Source organism: Diabrotica virgifera, chromosome 9 (assembly GCF_917563875.1).
Source record: "Diabrotica virgifera virgifera chromosome 9, PGI_DIABVI_V3a".
Taxonomy (NCBI): Eukaryota; Metazoa; Arthropoda; class Insecta; order Coleoptera; family Chrysomelidae; genus Diabrotica; species Diabrotica virgifera.
The window spans coordinates 53,266,595-53,287,500 of record NC_065451.1 but is presented as its reverse complement, the minus strand read 5'-3'; the positions used below and the strand labels follow the sequence as shown (position 1 = coordinate 53,287,500).

The following is a 20,906-nucleotide window of genomic DNA, read 5'->3' as shown; positions in this document are numbered from 1 at the left end:
TTAATCTAGGGGTTATTTTTAAGGGTTGAAAGGGGTTAACAACTAAATAATTAAGATAGAGAACGTAAAATATTATTTACTCTATATTTAAATCTTCTTGTCAAACCAAATTAATTTTTTGTAAATTTTTTCTATTTAGGGGTTGTTTTTAAGGGTTGAAAGGGGTTAACAGGATACTTAAGATAGAGAACGTAAATATCATTTTTACTCTATATTTAAATCTTATTATGTCATATAGACTAAGAGCGGCTATAGGTGAAATTTCTTAATCATTTTAGGCACGATGGGACCCTATAATTTAAATAGTAGAACCTCAAAGAAAAGGTTTGAACACTGTGCCGTCACTTTTCAGTGGCACATGCGTCGACAGTGGCGCATCAAACTTTCCACTTATGGACGGGATAAATAAATTTAAAGGTACCCTCCCTTAATAAAAGAATTCAATTTTTTTATTTTTTTAAGTTCTATGTGATTAACACATAAGATTCAGCGTAATTTTAACCCACCACCCCCTTCCCCCTGCCCCCACCATCAAAAACTTCATTTTTCGTTTTTATTTTTTTTTTGCTGGAATGCAATCAATTTTAAGATTTCAAAAAATTCACACGCATAGTTGAGACTTTTATAAAACATATCTATTTTTTACAGACCCGTAGGTAGAGTGTACATAACCTCAAAAAATTAAAAAAAAAAATTTTTTTTTGAAAAAAGCGTATAACTTTCTTTGGGGAATAGCTGCAGGTCTAATTTTTTCTTAATCTTGTGTGTTTTATCAAACACTATATTTCTAATTTTTTTTAGACTTTTCCGTAATGCTCGCCACCTTCAAGAATCCGAAAAACTGCTTTTTGGGGGGTTTTGGGGGATTTTCCCTATTTTATAGACTTCACAATATATATCAAATCAATTTCGATTTTATAGGATATATGTAACTTGAAGTAAGTGAGTCCTTTAGAATATTTAAAAATGGGAGAAATGCGTTCAAACCCCCCAAAACCCCCTTAAAAACAGTTTTTTGTATTTTTGAAGGTGACCAGCGTTACAGAAAAATCTGAAAAAATTTAAAAATATAGTGTTTGATAAAATACACAAGACTAAGAAAAAATTAGATCTGTAGCTATCCCCAAAAAAATATTATGTATTTTTTTCCAAAAAAAGAATTTTAAAAATTTTTTGAGGTTATGTAAACCTAACCTACAGGTCTATAAAAAATAAACGTGTTTTTTAAAAGCCTTAACTATGCGTGTGAATTTTTTGAAATTTTAAAATTGATTGCATCCCACCAAAAAAAAAAAAGAATAAAATCGAAAAAAAAAGGTTTTTGATTGTGGGGGTAGGGGGAAGGGGGTGGTAAGTTAAAATTACGATGAATCTTATGTCACATAGAACTTAAATCACATAGAACTTAAATAAATGAAAAAAATTGAATCCTGGTAGTGAGGGAAGGTATTTTTTAATTTAGGTATCCCATCCATAAGTGGAAAGTTTGATGCGCCACTGTCGACGCATGTGCCACTGAAAAGTGACGGCACAGTGTTCAAACCTTTTCTTTTAGGTTCTACTATTTAAGTTATAGGGTCCCGTCGTGCCTAAAATGTTTAAGAAATTTCACCTATAGCGGCTCTTAGTCTAATACTACATTAATTTTTTGTAAGTTTTTTCGATTTAGGGGTTGTTTGCAAGGGTTGAAAGGGGTTAACAGGATACTTAAGATAGAGAACGTAAATATCATTTACTCTATATTTAAATCTTATTATGTCATACTACATTATTTTTTGTAAGTTTTTTCGATTTAGGGGTTGTTTGCTAGGGTTGTACGGTTTTCAAGGGGATGAAAAGGAGTTTAGCATGAGGTTATTGTGTTAGAAAACACTTCACAATGTCACTCTTTATTATTCAACACGTTTTCTGGCGATAAAATCGCTCAATGTCAATTTTAACATTAAGGGGTTGTTTTCACTTCTTAAAAATAAAAAACGGAGTTCGGGTTAATATCACTTTTAAAGTTAAGGGTAAGATAAGCCTAATTCCCAAATCTCATGTAAATCGGTTGATAGTAAAAAATTTCGAAGGTAAAAACCTATTTTACACTTCAATGACTGCACTATATCTCAATGTTTGAGATTACCTCTCTCTTTTACTTCCTTCATACAATTATAAAAATAGATTGAATACATTGCACCAACGTATTCAAATGATACTTAACTTGTTTATAATACACTTTGAAATTTGAGTACTAAAAATGTGATATCTGTTCCATTTGATTTATGTAATATACTATTGATTTATGTAATATACTAATTGAAGCATTGATTCGAAAGATAGTCTATATTTAAATTCGTCATAAATCGAGTTTAACTCGAATGCAAATTTATTAGTCCAGGGAAAGAAAAAAAGTATCCTGTTTGTGAATCAAGTATTGCCAAAATACATGCATGTCTTGAGGCCCATCTTGTTGGATTTAACTTCTTCAAAGTCACATCGGTTCCTCCTGTCGATGAAGGCAGTACGTCCCATCTATTGACACTGTGGCTAAATAAAATATATAATATGAAGAAGAGAGAAGTATCGCTACATCCCTTTCACTTCCAACCAGTGGCGTGCTGGCCATATAAATGAAACGGTGCAATTACCGAGAGGCCGCGGCCCCTTGAGGCCGGTCAAATAAGTTTTTTTCACAAAAAATTTTAGATGTAACAAATTTTTTTTTAATTTCTAATCGAATGATATTAACAAAACATTTCAAGAAAAATTTAAATCTTATTTAATTGTTCAATGCAGTTTAAGTAAATGAATACAGATATTTTCTGAAAAGTTTTCCACAAATATGAGAAACTTAATGATAAACTTATTCAAATTTTTAAAAGTATCAAAAAACGATTTGATCGAGACAAATCGTCATCTACATCCGGCACTCTACATCGACAATAAAAAATGGTATGTATACCTTTAACGGCATTTAAACAATTCACTGAAAAGTTAAGACATTTTATCTTTCCATATCTGCGACTGCAATTAGAGAAGAACTCGTTGATCAGTATCAGTCTACAGAAAATATGAAGGATGCTATTATTAATCAAAGTGATAATGAACATAAAGTAACAAATGACAAAGTTGTTGATACCGTGTGAAAGCCTCACCTCCGTGTGGTACTAACAAGTGTAAAGATTCTACAGTGCGGTGGAATAAGTGTTGCCCCCCTTATTAACTTCTTTATTTTTAGCCCGTAAGTAAGCAAAATGCTCGGACAGGTCGACTTTTAAAATAACCATAGTATATTATAGCATCAATGTTTCGAACTTTACGCAATCCCTCTTCAGGTGACAGGCATAACTTTGATTTTTTTAAATGGGAAAGTACATCACGTGATACCTTATTGAAAAGCTTTTGAGATACTGATTACAAAAATGTAGAATACTTTAATCCTATTTGAGAGCGTGGGCGCAAAATATCGGTCCAATTCTTTATAAACGCATTAATTTTTTTCGAATCCTGAGAAAACTAATAGGTATTTTTTGAAAAAATTAAACGCAGAATGAAATATTACAGTATTATCGAGGGTCGAAAGTCCCTGAGAACTTCTATAATGTTTATTTTAATAAGTCACAGGGGTGAAAAAAGAGAAAATTTAGTCTGATTTTTAGTTTCAAGTATATCATTCAAAAGAAACTTTTTGTGTATTCTAATGAACTTTCGGCCCTCCGTAATAATGTAGTCTTTCTTTCTGCGTTTATATTTTTCAAAAATATTTATTAGTTTTCTCAGGATTCGAAAAAAATTAATGCGTTTAAAAGGAATTCGATTAAAATTTTGCGCCTACGCTGTCAAATAGGATTACAGTATTATAAATTTTTGTAATCAGTATTTCAAGAGCTTTTAAATGAGGTGTTACATGAAGTACTTTATTCCCATTTAAAAAAAATCAAAGTTATGCCTGTCACCTGAAGAGGTATCGCGTAAAGTTCGAAACGTTGATGCTATAATATACTATGATTATTTTAAAAATTGACCTTTTCGAGCGTTTTGCTTACGTGCTAAAAATAAAGAAGTTAATAAGGGGGTATTCCATGGAATAACTTGCTGCTATGCTGTTTTGCATAAGCACAACTTATATCATTGTGCTTATCCAAATTTAAATGTAGTATATAAGCATTTATTAACTCTTTCAGTGACACAAGTACCTATCTTGTGAAAGAAGCTTTTGAACATTGAAATACATAAAAAAATGGGTTAATAAGTACTGTAACATAATAAGATCACTTGAAAACATTTATGCTAATAGCTATAGAAAAAGACGCTTTGTATGAGCTTAAAAATGATGAAGTAATCGACGAATTTGCTCAAAAATCTACTGCTCGAAAAAATAATGTTCAGATTATCGCGTTGCAAAATTTAAATATTGTTACATTAAAGCATTTGTACTGTATTGTATTGGTACTCTCTTGTATAATTGATTTACTAAAATTCAACTGAAAACTTAATTGAAAAATTCTCAAAATTTTATTTTATTTTCATCTTAATTACAAAAAATTCATATTTATTTATTCAGGAAATTATGATTTCTGCCTTACTACAAACAATATTGTCATACATGTGATCATATTTATTATTTGTAAGATTGTTTATTATTAAATAAAAAAAACATAGCAAGTTTAAAAAAAATAATTCAATTCAAAGTTTTATGTTTGATTTACAAATAATTTATATTTTTGTTTTATAAATAACGAGTAAAAATCTTGATAATGGAAGGTAAAAGAGGATGGGAGGCCGCTTTTCTATAAAATCACCGGGCTGCTTGAAAAGTTCCAGCACGCTACTGCTTCCAACTGTATCATTGATAACTAAATTTAAATTATGAGCTGTATGTATGTAAATGTATAAAGCGTGTTCTTTAATTTTCCGAAGTCTGGTCTGCACGCCTGAGTATACTCCCTACATCACAGAGGCACCATCATATCCTTGGCTTCTGCACTTATTTATATTAAAGTAGAAATATTTTGGGCATCTGCATCATTAACATAAAAAAATCCAAGAAAATCTTCTTTGATTTTTAATAATAATTTTGGATAATTATTATCATTGATAAAACGCACAACAAAACTTATTTGATCTTTTTTAGATAGATCTTGTGTAGTATTGACAATTAACCCGGCACCTGCCACGTGGCTTTGCAAGGCGCCAACTGCCACGTGGGGTGCTCACAGCACCCCTTAAAAATTTTCTGTTATCTACTTGTTTAAAAAACAAAATAATGTGTTAGGTAACACAAGAATATAAATAAACACGTTTTATTAACTTATTAGCCACTAATATGTTATAAAAGTTGAACAATAAAATGAAAAAGGTGTTATAAGCAAATTAGCAAGTACCAAGCCATAATAAATGAAGTCAAGTAAAATATCTAAAAAAATTAAAATTTAGTGAGTATAGAGTCTATATTAATAATTTAAATCAGTTATTTCAATAAAAAAACGTAAATTTGACCTGTTTATCAAAAATACAAAAAAAAATTTAAACTTAAAGTGCCAGATGATGACACCCCAATTCGACTTTAGAGCTATAAGTTCAGAATGACACTAAATAACCTCTTCAAACACTAACACATACATGCTATATAATATTATAGAAAGCTATTATGACGCACAGCTCGGTTACCAAACTTGAAATACCAAATATTTGATAAAAATGTGTTATGGGGTGCTGGTAGCACCCCACGTGGCAGGTGCCGGGTTAAAGAATAAAACTGTGATTTGTTAATGTTGTTCAGAATATCAGATCTGAGTTTTGCTGACATAAAATAATGACTTGATTTTGTTGTCGTGGCTTCAGATACGTTTACGTCTTTAGGCTGCACCACTTCCTTCCTCTATTATATACACCAGCACGCTAAAATAAATGAGCAGAGGTAGGGTAGGGGTACGATGTTGTTTATCTCAAGCACGTTACAGACAGTCGGGTAGGCTTGGTTGTCTGTATGGCAGCTGGTCTCTTATCTGACTAATCTGACGTTGATTACATACATCTGCGAGTCTGCGCCATTGAGACATTGAGACTTAGAGTCTCATAATAGACAAGTGACCACCACCGTACAACACTGATGATTTTTTAAACGTAAATATAATAATATGTGTAGGCCTACTTTAAACGTTGTAAGAATAATTCTTATACAGAATCTTATGTAAGAATTTATTAGAATCTTATGTAAGAATTTATTAGAATCTTATGTAAGAATAATTATTAACGTTGAAAATTATAAATAATTATTATTATCAATATAAACCATAAAACAAAATCTTAATTTCTAACAAATTTCTTATCAGCTTTTCAAATAAATACAGCTTATTGTTTCCCATTTGTTTGTTGCATAAGGGCCCCTCCAGGGTCTCGCGGTTCCTAGATCGGGGCCTGACCGTTACAACCCTTCGTGGATTTTAGCTGACTCGACAACATGCCTCAACTCTTCTCCGTAATAAGGATTCTCCATCCAGTTCTTCACACTCATGAGTTTCAAGTGTCCTTCTTCTTCTTGATGTGCCTACCCGTGACGAATGTTGGCGATCATCATGGCAATCTTCACTTTATCTGCAGCAACGCGGAAAAGCTGCACAGATGTTGTGTTGAACCAGGTTCTGAGGTTTTTTAACCAGGATGTTCTTCTTCTTCCTGGACCTCGCTTTCCAAATAATTTTCCTTGCAGGATTGCTTGTAGGAGGGTATATCTGGATTCATTTCGCATAATGTGTCCAAAGTATTCCAACTTTCGAGATTTGATGGTTGTTAGTATTTCTCGGTTCTTCTCCATTCTTCTAAGAACCTCCTCATTTGTGACCCTATCAGTCCATGGGATTTTAAGAATTTTCCGATATAGCCACATCTCAAATGCTTCCAACTTTCGGCACATATCCTCGTTCAAGGTCCATGATTCAACACCATAAAAAAGGACAGGGAAGACGTAACATCTCAGCATTCTTACTTTTATACCAAGAGAAAGGTTGTGGCTCTTGAAAAACGCCCCCATACGGTTGAAGATTGATCTAGCTTTTCCGATGCGCGCTCTTATTTTTCTTGGTTATTGGTCCATTCTTCATTTATTATGGTGCCGAGGTAGTTGTAGTGCCTCACTCTTTCTACAGGGGTTTGGTTGATATAGAGTTGACCTTCTGTTATCTTTTTCTTGCTGACGATTATAAGCTTTGTTTTCTTTACGTTTGTATTGAGTCCATATTGCTGACTGTAATACGTGATTTTGTCCATGAGTACTTGTAGGTTTTCTAGGTTGTCCGCAAATACTATGGTGTCATCTGCATACCTGATATTATTTAGCCGGTACCCGTTTAGTAGAATACCTTTTTCAATTTCATGCAAAGCTTAGATAAATATTCTTTCAGAGTAAAGATTGAAAATTAGGGGGGACAAAATGCAGCCTTGCCTCACTCCACGCATGATTTTGACATATTGGGTGAGTTCACCGTCAACTCTGAGGTTTGCAGTCTGATTCCAGTAAAGGTTTCTAATTATTTTCAGATCTTGGTTGTTAATTCCTGCTTCTTTTAGTATTTGCATCATCTTGGCGTGTTGTACTCGATCAAACGCCTTCTCGTAATCAACCAGGCATGCGTGTACGTCGCAGTTTACGTCTCTGCATCTCTGGAATAAGACTTGTATTGAAAACAAAACCTCTCTCGTACCAACAGGATTTATGAACCCGAACTGGTTGGGCGAAATTTGACTTTCACATAGCTTGTAAATTCTCGTATGGATTACCTTTAGGAACAATTTTAGGAGATGACTCATCAGGCTTATCGTACGGTATTCTTCGCACTTTTTGGCTCCTGGTTTTTTTGGAAGTGCAATAAACTCAGATTTCAGCCATTCTGTTGGTATTTGTCCAGAGTTGTATATGTTGTTGAATATCTTTGTGATTATTGCTATTGATTTGTTGTCCATCAGTTTGAATAGTTCTGCTTGTATATTATCGGGACTTGCTGCTTTGCCATCCTTAAGCTGTGTTATGGCAGAATAAACTTCCTTCTGTAATATTCTTGGTCCATCATTTACCTCTTCTTCTAGCTCAAAGGTGTTACCTCTTTGGTCTTCAAACAGTTTTTCTAGATATTATTTTCACGTTATAATTTTACTCTGTTTATCTAAGATGATGTTTCCGTCAGAATCAGTTATATTTCCTCCCTGTCTCCGTCTTAGTCCACCTGTGAGTTCTTTAACTTTCCTATGTACATTATGACTATCGTACATATATTGTAGAATCTCAATTTCTTGGCATCTCTCCATTGCTTCTTTTTCTTCCACTTCTCTAATTTTCCTTCTTATTGATATATTAATTGTTTTGTATGTGTCGGGGTCATTTTTGGCATTTCTTCTTTCGTCAATTAGTTTCAGGATCTCATCTGTCATCCATGATTTCTTCTTGGTTAATTTATCTGCTTTAAGTGTCTATCCTTTAAATTTTGAACTATTTCGGTCATCTGTTTGATCATTTGTTCTTCGTTCGATGCGTCTTTAATTGCAGTCACTTGCTCGTTTAACGTGGCTTGGACCCTTATTTTCGTGTCAGGGTCTTTTAGCATACGTAGGTCGTATGATTGTGATTTCTTTTTTTGCACTATTTTGAGTTTGACGCGAAATACTCCCACCAGTGGAACGTGGTCCGTCTCTAAGTCTGCTCCAGGATAAGTCTTGACAGATATAAAGCTGTTTCGGAATCTTTTGTTTACTAAAATTTAATCTATTTGATTTCTAATAATTCTCCCGGGTTTGTCTTGAGGGGATTTCCATGTGTACAGCTTTCGAGGTGGTAATTGGAAAAATGTGTTAGTGACAACGAGTTCTGAGTCTTCTGCGAATTTTTCTGGAGGTCTCCTCTGTCGTTTCTGACTCCAAGTCCATGTGCGCCGATGTACTGCGTCTTATCTCCAGCTCCAATCTTGGCAATAAAGTCTCCCATAATAATAAGAACGTCCTGTCGTGGAATTTTCTGTATAATTCTGTTGATATTCTCATAAAACTCAATAGCTTCTTCCTCTTCTTTGCCTGCAGTGGGAGCATAAACTTGGATAATATTTATATTGACGGGGTTGGCTTGTACTTGTAGTAACATCACTCTCTCTGATATTGGCCTAAAGTTAGTAACGCATTTGGCAACTTAAAGTGATACGATAAATCCGACTCCATATTCATGTGATCCATCACTTTTTCCCGAGTAGTATACCTAGTAATTTTCCACTTGTATTTCCCCAGAATCTGGCCATCTCATTTCTGCTATTCATCTCATTCCTGCTATTCCCATGATTTCAATATGCATTCTCTTCATCTCCTGTATTGCATTGTGGATTTTCCCTGCTTTATATAAGGTTTTGACATTCCATGTACAAATCTTGATATTCTTTCTACACTTCAATTTATTATCTTGTGGTGAACTGAAAACTGTCCTCCCCGGAGAACCGATCGGAGGACTTACTCCGGAATTTATTTTAGTGTTGAGCATTACCATGATTGATTCACTAGGGCGTATCGCTCTGGATCATTAATGGGGTGTTTGCCCTACTTGTGCTTCCCCATCCTTATACCGTTGACCAAAATATTTGGTTCATCCGCCTTCGGGGCCGATTTCACAACCTCAGGACAAAAGGGTGCCCTACCACTTACCAACTCATCCGCCCGAAGCCGTTGGTCATTAAGTGGGGGATTGCTTACACCGGCAATCTTTCGGTGAAGAATATGTAGTAGAAAGAAATATAGCGACCCGTCTGCCTTCGGAAACCTAATCGCCATTCGGGGTCGGAAGAAACAAGAGTTAGCCAAGAGAGGCTGATAGGAAAGATTAAAGACATTTCACTCAAGACAAGTTGAAAAAGAGCAAAATGTGAAGGCCCTTATGATCCGCCAGGTGCGTTTCATAAGCGTATGAGTATTGATACGCCTTGTATTCCCGCTCATACTTCGGGGTGTTGACTACAGACTGTATGGCTCGTCCAGCATGCCATAGCATGTAGTATAGGGTCCACGCCATTTTAACAATGTGCAAACTTCAACTACATGGCCTGACTGAATAGCAGGTGTCCTGCTACGAGTATATTATTATCTCGCCACTTTGGGCTTCTTTTCATCAAACCAGCCTTGCTGTTATTTTTTCAGAATGCCCTCTGAGGTGTTCTGCCAATTATTGTAGTCTTCTGGACTTTATTTATTGTATTATGTTGGCGTCTGGGTATAGTTCCTCGAGCTCGTTGTTAGTTCATATCATATATTTATTGTCCTGCTGCTTCATCAAGTACAGGCCAAAAGATCTTCTTTAGGATTTTTCTTTCCCAAGCAAGTAGTTTCTCTTCATTGACCTATGTTATGGTCCACGTTTCGCTGCCGTACGTCAGTACAGGCCAATGATTGTTTTATATACCCATATAGCACACAACGTCCGATGGACGTCCATGTACCGTACATTTAAAGTTGAAACGTCCATGGACAAAAACTGGTCTATTACGCGACGTCCATTGTACGTTTTATTTCAACGTACATTGGACATCCATTTTTTGGTCCATGGAGATTTTACACAAAACGCGATTATTATGAGTAATTATTAGCTTCTTGTTTTAATCAAAGAAATAGTATTAGTAGAATATAAAAAGCTTCCAATAAATACAGTCACATATTTTTTTATCATCGAATTAAAACACACTGAACCACTAAAATTATTTTAAATAAACCTACATAATAATATTAGAAGATGATACAATGATCGTAAACTTTTTCAGTATAACAGAGCTACATCGGTAAATATAGACCTTTCAAGAATTAGACACTACAAATTTAAATCTTAAATGTGCATTTGTAACTGTTAAATTTCCCGCCTTGCAATATTTGTCCGCGCCATCGAATGTCTTTTTAGTTACCAACAGTGTTTCCAGAGAAATGTTTGTAAATGCACTGGAATGACTGACATAGTGACACAAAATGTACTAAACCAACACATTTTGTATAACAACTTAAAAGAACGTCGTTTAATGTTATTTGAAGCAAATTTCTGATATCACAAAATTTGAGGTTTTTACTTTAAGATACTTTAGTATCAAAAGGTTGGTTGTTAATTGTATCAAATTGGTACAATTTTGCCAACTTTGGCAACGCTGGTTAGCAACTGGCCCGGCGCGGCGTATTTCATCTTCATGACTTCATCTTCATTCTTCAAGCTGCTAAACTAAACAATTTTTCTATGTGGATGCTGCTGCATACGCCGCCATCAACTTAATTTCGTTTTTATTAAGTTATTACATACAATATAATACATCCCGTGATAATACCCTTGTGTTTGCTGTTTATCGTGCAAGTTCAGTCGTGCATTAATGAAGTGCCTATAATAAAGTACCTATATATTCTAATAAAGTTGTTATAGTAAAGAAAAATAAAAAAAACGTCATTTGTGTAATATTTTAATGTATAAGTTTTAGTATTAAAGGAACTATTTCCTCTAAAGGCTTTCTGCTATGTATTCACAAAATAATAGATACTAGATTGCTTTGTGAAAAGTGGGCTAAAAATGTCAATAAGAGGTACATTGAATGTACGTAAGGCATATACTGAAAGCTCCAACAACGTACACTGTACGTGTTCAGTTTTGTGAACTCTGGACGTTCGTTAGACGTCCATCGGATGTCCATTGTACCTTAGCGGGACGTCCATTGGACGTTCCAATGTACACAGATGTACGTCCATTGGATGTCCATAAAATGTACTTGTGCTATCTGGGTAGTTTTATCTATGTGGGTCATGTTAGTTAGAAGATATCTGTTGCCGGCTTATATCTTAGTGTTCATTTCGTGTGATCCCTTATTATCTTCAGTTATTGTCTTCAAAACATCACCAACGATGGTGATGTTTTGACCGATCCTGTATCTGCTTTGGTTATTGCGGCTCATATACTATACATAATATGTATTTCATTTTACTCTCATTGATTAGGAGCACCATCTTCTCCGCTTTTCTCTTGAACCTGACGAAAGTCTTCTTCTTCCTTAATCTGGTGTTTCCTATTCAGTGGCGTAGCTGAAGATTGGGGGGCCTCCCCGCGACAATTTTTGTGGGCCCCCTATTATAAACATAACGACAACTAATAATATAATTACTAAAATATGTGTAAATGACAATATTTGGCCTTTCTTTAATAAGTCTTCATCAGTAGTTAGGGTTCATAAATTTTTGGGAATAGACATAAAAACCTATTATACATCTATTTTAATCGGACAAACCTATTATTAGTAATTTGTTGTAATATTACATCTACATTGACATTGAAAACATTAACTTCAAAACTTTTTTGTTACAAGTTATTTTTTGTCGCAGCTGAGCCCATCGTAAAATTTTTTATACGTTTTATCCGTTTATTTTTAAATTCCGGTATAATACCCAACTATTCTGCTATTCCTGCTACTTTTGCTAAAGTTTCGGAAAACGAATTTCTCAGTTCTCGAAGATTATCACTAGTTTTTCCAAAAACTTGAAGGGCGGCGACCTTTGACTCTGCCGTTTCAGATTAGTCCATTCTTTCACGGTTTTTGCTCTAAATTTTAAAAAACCGCTTGGATTGAAATGAAATTTGGCATACGTATAGCTTACATGTCAAAGAAAAAAAGTGATATTGTGCCGATGTGTGCTTTTGCCCTGGGGGTGACTTTCACCCTCTCTTGGGGATAAAAAAATATATGTCCAAAATACGTCCGGGAATGGGTAAACTGACTAATTTTAAGTAACTTTTGTTCTATAAAGCTTCTTCGCCAAGTCAACACTTTTTGAGTTATTTGCAAGTGAATATGTTCATTTTTCAACAAAATGACCACCTTTTTAGACGGTTTTTCGCAAATAACTCAAAAAGTAAGTATTTTGTCGAAAAAAACGTTCTTAGCAAAAATATAGCCTATAAAAAAGTAAAAAAAGGGTGTACGCGTTAGGTCTCTGCATCTCGTAGAACCAGAGTTATAGCCAATGAAAAATAGATTCATATTCACCAAATTTCAAATAGAATATTTCGACGTGAAATATCCAAAAAATTAAGCACTTTTTGGGGAAAATCTATTATAACTTTTTTAAAGTGTTAAAAAAAAGCTTTATTTACGTTTTTACAAAAAGTTTCTAGCATTAAATTTAAGCAAGTTACGCTCAAAATAAAATTGGTCCCTTTTGTTTTTGCAAAAAAAAAATCGGGAAGACCACCCCCTAATTAGCAACTTAAATTAAATTAATCGTTACCGCTCCACAAATTATTTTACTTGTGTTGTGTTTATATGATCTGTAAGTTTCATCAATTCAAAGTGCTTATTTTTGAAAAAATTTGGTTACAAAATAAAATTTTTAAAAATTTAAATTTTGAAAAATATGCTTTTTTTCAAAATAACTTAAAAATTGTTAGAGATACCAAAAATCTCGAAAAACAAAAAAAGTCAGATTTGCGTTTCTAAATATCATGTACTTTTTTGTTTTTCTGTTAGACAAAAATTGATTAAGATTTGGTGTTTCTAAATTTGCATACATTCGTGATCAGTGACTCATTCAACCCCTTTTAACTACAGCCCTTTCAATAATAAGGACTTTGAACCGATGAAACTTACAAACCGTATAAACAATATATACATGAGTCAAGAAACTTGTGAGGTCGTAACGATCAAGTTCATTTAAGATACTAATTAGGGGGTGATTTTCTCGATTTTTTTACCAAAACCAAAAGGGACTAACTTTATTTTGAGCGTAACTTGTTTAATTTTGATGCTAGAAATTTTTTTTATAAAACAAAAATGAAGCTTTTTTTAAACATTTTAAATAAGTTGTAATGAGTTTTCCGCAAAATATGCTTCATTTTTGGTTATTTCACGTTAAAGTATTCCATTTGGAATTTGACGAATATGAACCTATATTTCATTAGCTATAACTCTGCTTCTACTAGGTGTAGAGACGTGATATATACACCATTTTTTTAAATTTTTTACAGGCTATATTTTTGCTGAGAATGTTTTTTCGACAAAATACTTACTATTTGAGTTATTTGCGAAAAACCGTCTTAAAGCGTAGTTATTCTGTTGAAAAAATGAACATATTCACTGCCAAATAACTCGAAAAGTATTGACTTAGTAAAAAAACTCTATAGAACAAAAGTTACTTAAAATTAGCCAGTTTGTCCATTTCCTGCCTTTCTTTGGACGAATATTTTTCACCCCCAAGAGGGGGTGAAAACCACCCCCAGGGCAAAAGCACATATCGGCACAATATCACTTTTTTTCTTTGACTTGTTAGCTATGTGTATGCCAAATTTCATGTCAATCCAAGCGGTTCTTTAAAATTTAGAGGTTTTGCAATATTTTACCGTTAAAGAACGGACTAATTGCAAAAGTTTTGATGTTAGATTAATAAAGTTACGTATATTAGATTGAATAGTACCTAATGCTAACGACAAATTCAAAGTTATTATTCATATGCTCTTTTTACAAACCGCCACAACACATGCCCACCTGTAAGAATGGAGAATGTACGAATACCAACAGTAACAGACGCTAAATACCTTGGCCTCCACCTTGACCAACGTCTTACTTGGAAAAAACATATACAGACTAAAAGAAGACAACTAGACTTAAAATTTCGGCAAATGTATTGGCTCCTTGGACGCAGATCAAAACTCAACATCCAAAACAAAATTCTCCTGAACAAAGCAATTCTCAAACCTATTTGGTACTACGGACTACACCTCTGGGGCTGTGCAAAGTTAACATCACTGAATATCATCCAAAGATTTCAGTCTAAGGTTCTAAGATCAATAGTGGATGCACCATGGTATGTAACTAATCAAACATTTCACGAAGACTTAAATATACCTTTCATCAGAGAAGAAATCCATCGAGCCTCGGAATCACAAAGCGAGCGTACCATTCACCATGACAATGAGTTAGTAAGGTAATTATTCCATAATGGTCCTGTCACAAGTAGACTAGATAGAACCTGACCTCAGGACCAATTTTAAAACTTTAACATAAATAGAATAAGATGAGACATCATTGAAAGTCTCTTCTTCATGCCCAAAAACATGGAACAAATTTACTTAATACTCTTTTAATGATGTAGATTGTAAATAAACATAATTACATAAAACAAATTAATATGCTCTTTTCCATCGGTTTTTAGATAGCAATGAAATTTTCGTTAAAGATTTATTACTTGTCGGAAAGCTCGACGCAAAGCGTTAACAACATCATGTCTGGATGAGCACAGGGTTTCACATAACCTTTTAAGTGTTGGCAAACGCGATGAATCCAAAGTCATAATAGTACATAGTACATCCCATCTTTTAATACTTGCACTAAAAAAAAACCTAAAAAAACAACTTCTGTACACCAGTAACGGCATCATTCAACACTAGGTTCAGATTATGGGATGCACAATGATCATATTGAAAGCTGTTTTTCAATGTCAGAAGCTTGCCCCATCATACCCCTTTCCTCTGCAGTGGTGTACAGAAAAGTGTTTTGATTGTATAAATTTTAGAATTTCATTTACAAGACCTTCTGCACTTTCCTCTAATATGCGAAAAGATTTAAAAAAACTTTCAACAACTTCTGCTTTGGAAGGTAAATTATTTTCATCGCAAGTTATTTTTACATACTGGAAAATAAAACTAAGCTGATCGTGTTTTGAAATATCTTAAGTAGTATCAAGAATCATTATTTCTAGTTTCTTGAGCTAGCAAATTTATAACTTCGTTTTGTATTTGGGGGCTCAAGTAATTTGTTTTTAAGTTAGTTTTTATCGATTAATGTAGCTAAAACAGGATCATATTTAGCTAGTAAACGAACCATCGACAAAAAATTGCATTTTTGGGATTTACTTTCGTCTAAACTACTAACATGTCCACGAAATGCTAAATTACACCCGGACAGAGCAAGAATTACGTCAATTACCCGCTTCATTACTTCCTTCCAAATTCCCTATTTTGATGCGTATTAGGAAAATATGTTTTGGTCCCCAATTTAAAGAAAGTAGAAGTATTAAGCTTGATGGCTTTATGGCCCTGCGGGCCTGCCTGCTACGCCACTGTTCCTATTAGATCGATATCGTCTGAAAATGTCAACAGTAAGTTTCGTCCTTCTCAATGAAATACTGTAGTCGGTTTTTCGATTTTTGCTCTTCTGATTATGTGTTCCAGAGTTGTGGTGCAAGTACGTCTCCTTGATTTAGTACATTGTTTATTTTAAATGTCTCAATTTTGTTGCCCAACTCTCACCTTACATCGTAACCGTTCCATACGCACCCGTATCTAATTGACTAGTTTTTTTGGAAAGCCAAATTCCTGCCTCGCTCTTCAGAGTCTGGGCTTGCATACTCTATTAACTGCTTGTGTAAAATCTATGACCTTCTGATGCAGCTCACGATCATATTCCCAGAATTTTTCCATTATCTGTTTTAACTTAATTAGTTATAAACAAATTAAGGTCAAAAAAGATCAATTTTTCATTTTTTCGTCAATCAGTAAAAAATGAAGCATTTGAAAAAATTTTAAGGCCCAGTTTTTCACTGATCGGTTAAAATTTTGGTTAGCTAACCTAGTTTAAATTTTAACCAATATTTTAACCCTCATATAGTTTTTCAGTGCTTTAAACCAAGTTAAGGAAAGCTCGGTTAGCTAACCAATTTTTTTCTTCTGTTGGCAGCAGTGACTATACTTGCGCATGTGCAATTCGAGAAATAATGATCAATTTGACAGAAAATAAATAAAAAACAATTTTTTACAGGTCTTTAAATTTCACCTCGATGCATATTTACAGATAACAAATAAATACAAGATAACAGTGACGATTCTACAACATCAAAAATGTTCGTCATTCATTTTTTAAAGTACCTCTATAGGGTGGCCAGAAAGTCCCTTTGCTTTAATAATAACAATATTTCAAAGAGCGTTTGGTCGCTGCAGTATGGATACACGAACGTCGTCATAACAACAAAATAGCCAGGGAAGTTGTGTCAAATTTGACCGGAGCATTTTAGCATGGCTGTTTTCTTTTTATTTAGGTAGGCGTTCCAAAGCTTATTAACAAATGATGTGTCAGCTGGCCCAAAACCGGGGATTTTAGACAAGAAAAGGTAAAATGTGAAAGTTGATGAACAAACGCTACAACTTAAATGTCAAATATTTATATACGTTACTTAGACCATTTGATAGACATGCTTACTTGGCTCCTACCTTTCACTCAGGAGATCCGGGTTTAAATCCTGGCGCGGAAAATTCCTTTTGTTTTTTAAATTGACATTTTATTTTGAAAAATAGTTATTTTTATAATACGACGGCATGTCCACTTGGCCAGCTAACATTTTTTGCAACGTACATGATGCAGCTGACGCTTTTTTATTACAATCTAAAATTCATAAATTATTGATTTATACTTTTTAATCTTTGCCACACTAGTCCAAGAATATTTTTTTATTATTAACTAGCTCACCCGGCAAACTTCGTACCGCCTTAAAACTAAATAATGTTTGAAAGTTTAATACTTAAAAATTACCAGAAAGCCAAAAAATACTAAAAAATATTGCGTACCTATACTTTTTTCTACAAAATGCATAGTTTACGATTCTATAAGGGACATAGGTACAGACAAACATTCATTTTTATGTATTATAGAGAATAGGGAAATATTTAGATTGCTATTAAAAAATGGGGGTTGGTGAGAGAAAAGTGAAAATTTAGGGTTGTATCTTTAGGTTCTACAACATATAAAATTAAGAAAAAACAGTTCGTCCAAAAAAATAACAAATAATGTCTCCCTTTCCACTTAGATTGTTGGTCTTACCAACTCAGGAACCTTCAGAAGTTCATGTACAACAAATTTGCTTATTAAGATCAATCATAATATTATGAACAAAAATGCATAGTTTGCGATCCTATAAAAGACAAACAGATTTTTTTATATTGTCTCGTATAAATAATAAAAACGTGGTATTATAAAAATAATTATTTTTCAAAATAAAATGTCAATTTAAAAAACAAAAAGAATTTTCCGCGTCAAGATTTGAACCTGGATCTCTTGAGTGAAAGGTAAAAGCCAAGTTAGCAAAGCTATCAAATGTATTGAATAACGTATATAAATATTTGACATTTAAGTTGTAGCGTTTGTCCATCAACTTTCATATTTTACCTTTTCTTGTCTAAAATCCCCGGTTTTGGGCCAGCTAACACATCATTTGTTAATAAGCTTTGGAACACCTACCTAAATAAAAAGAAACCAGCCATGCTAAAATGCTCCGGTCAAATTTGACGCTACCTCCCTGGCTAAAACAATGGCTGGCATTATCAATGATTTCGTTGTTCGTTTTGAATAAACATCACCATCCATACCAAATTTTATATCGTGGCAGAAGAAGGATTTTTCATTGGGAACCGTTCTCGATACACCAAGAAGTGGAAGACCAAGCACTAGAGCTGAAATTTGTAGCGGAATTAAGGATTCCATTAAACGTTCATCGATGAAGTCGACGCGGAAACGTTCTGCAGAGTTTGGTATTCAATAGTCAAGAATGCAAGATTACATTCGAAAAAATATTCAAGTCAACGCCTTGTTTAATTTCAACAAGATGACGCTTCACCTCTTTCCCTCTCGCTGTTGGCAGTCACCAAAATGGAATCTTCCCAGATCGATGGATTGGGATAGGTTTTCCGATTCCTTAGCTTTCAAAAATTCCAGATTTGATAACGACGGACAATCCACTTTACGGTTTCATTAAATAGATGGTTAGAAAACGCACATATGTTTGAAATGAGAACTTTTCGTCGAAAAGAAATGAAATAGAGTTCGCCAAGCTTTTACGTCAGTAACTCTGAACATGCTCAGACGGATGAGCATACGAACATGGCGCCGTACCAAGTTGTGTTGCGACAATGCAGGTATGCACGCCGATGTTTTAGATAAATATAGAAATCATAAATAACTCACAAACAAAATTGTGTTACTATTTTTCCCTTTGCAGTACAACAATAACAATTAATTCAAGGAAAGAGACTTTCCGGCGACCTTATTTATATATTTAATTATGGTTGGAAAGTCAAGAAAGCGCTGGGAAGACACAGCAAACAGCGACGCACAAGTAGCCCAATAAATGGCCATTTTGGAGTGTAATTTCCAGGGGCAACTCCGAATTGCATGAAAATTTGTATTTAGGTTCTACTTACCCTCCACTTCAAAGTTGAATTTGTGCAGTTGGTTGCGTTTACTTGGGGGGTGACAGTCACCCCTTCTCGGGGGGTGAAAAACGCATTTTTAAAATTAGCCCGGAAATGGATAAATTGAGAAATTATAAGCAACTTTCGTTCTATAGCAATTTTTACGTAGGTCAATACTTTTTGAGTTATTCGCGATTGAAAATGTTGGTTTTTCGACAAAAAAACTACGTTTTCAGACAGTTTTTCGCAAATAACTCAAAAAGTAAATATTTTATCGAAAAAAATAATCTTAGTAAAAGTGCAGCTTATAAAAAAATGAAAAAAAAAGTGTATCAGTAAATTCCATAGATTGAGTAAAAGCAAAGTTGTAGCTCATGAAAAATACGTTCTTATTCGTCTAATTCCAAATCGAATAATTCAACGCGAAATCACCGAAAAATTAAGCACTTTTCGGGAAAAGCTTATTAACATTTTTAAAGTATCTAAAAATTCGTATCATATTCGCTTTTTACAAAAATTTCTAGCATCAAAAATAAACAAATTACACTGAAAAAAAAAGTTGGCCCCTTTTTTTGGTAAAAAAAAAATCGTGAAAACTTCCCTCTACTTAGCATCCTAAATAAAATTAATTGTTACAGCTTTACCATTTATTTGAACTGAGTGTGTATTGTTTATATGATATGTAAGTTTGATTGGTTTGAAGTGCTTATTTAAAAAAAAATTGGTTTTATAATAAAAAAAAATTTTCTAAAAATTTTTGAAAAATTTCCTTTTTTCAAAATAACTTAAAAAGTATTAGTGATAAGAAAATTCTTAAAGAGTAAGAAAATGTAGGTTTTGCTATTATAAATATGCTAGTTTCATTTTGTTTTTCCGTAACACAAAAATTGGTTAAAATATAGCTGTTCAAAATTTGCATACACTCGTTATAAGTGAGCCGTTCAAACTTTTTCAACTATAACCCTTTTAAAAATAAGCACTTTAAACCTGTGAGACTGACAGTCATATAAAAAATAGATAAGTAAGTTAATTGTTTGTAAAGCGGTAGTGATTGTGATTAATATCATTTGGGGAGCTAAACACGGGGAGATTTTAATGATTTTTTTACCAAAAAAAAAGAGAGTTGGCCAACTTTATTTTTAGCGTAACTCGCTTATTTTTAATGCTAGAAACGTTTGTAAACAATTAAAATAAAGCATTTTATAAACACTTTAAAAAAGTTTGAATGGGTTTTTCCCGAAAAGTGCTTAATTTTTCAGGGATTTCACCTTGAAATATTCGATTTGGAATTAGACGAATAAGAACGTATTTTTCATGAGCTACAACTTTGATTTAACTCGATTGATAGACTTTACTGACACACCATTTTTTTCGGTTTTTTATAGGCTACACATTTGCTGAGAATATTTTTTTCGATAAAATATTTACTTTTTGAGTTATTTGCGAAAAGCCGTCTGAAACCGTAGTTTTTTTGTCGAAAAATAAACATTTTCAATCGTAAATAACTCGAAAAGTATTGGCTTACATAAAAAACTCTATAGAACAAAAGTTGCTTAAAATGAGTCAATTTATCCATTTCCGGTTTTATCTTGAACGTATGTTTTTTCACCCCCGAGAAGGGGCACTGTCACCCCTCAAGTAAAAGCAACCAACGGCACAATTTCAACTTTGAAGTGGAGGGTAAGTAGAACCGAAATCCAAA

At 33.6% G+C, this 20,906-nt stretch overlaps 1 protein-coding gene across 1 annotated transcript in view; it reads left to right on the top strand.

Moving 5' to 3' along the window:
• Nucleotides 1-20,906, top strand: part of LOC126891712 (probable multidrug resistance-associated protein lethal(2)03659) — a 138,455-nt gene that overhangs the window by 15,931 nt on the left and 101,618 nt on the right. The gene's annotated exons all lie outside the window — the stretch shown is intronic.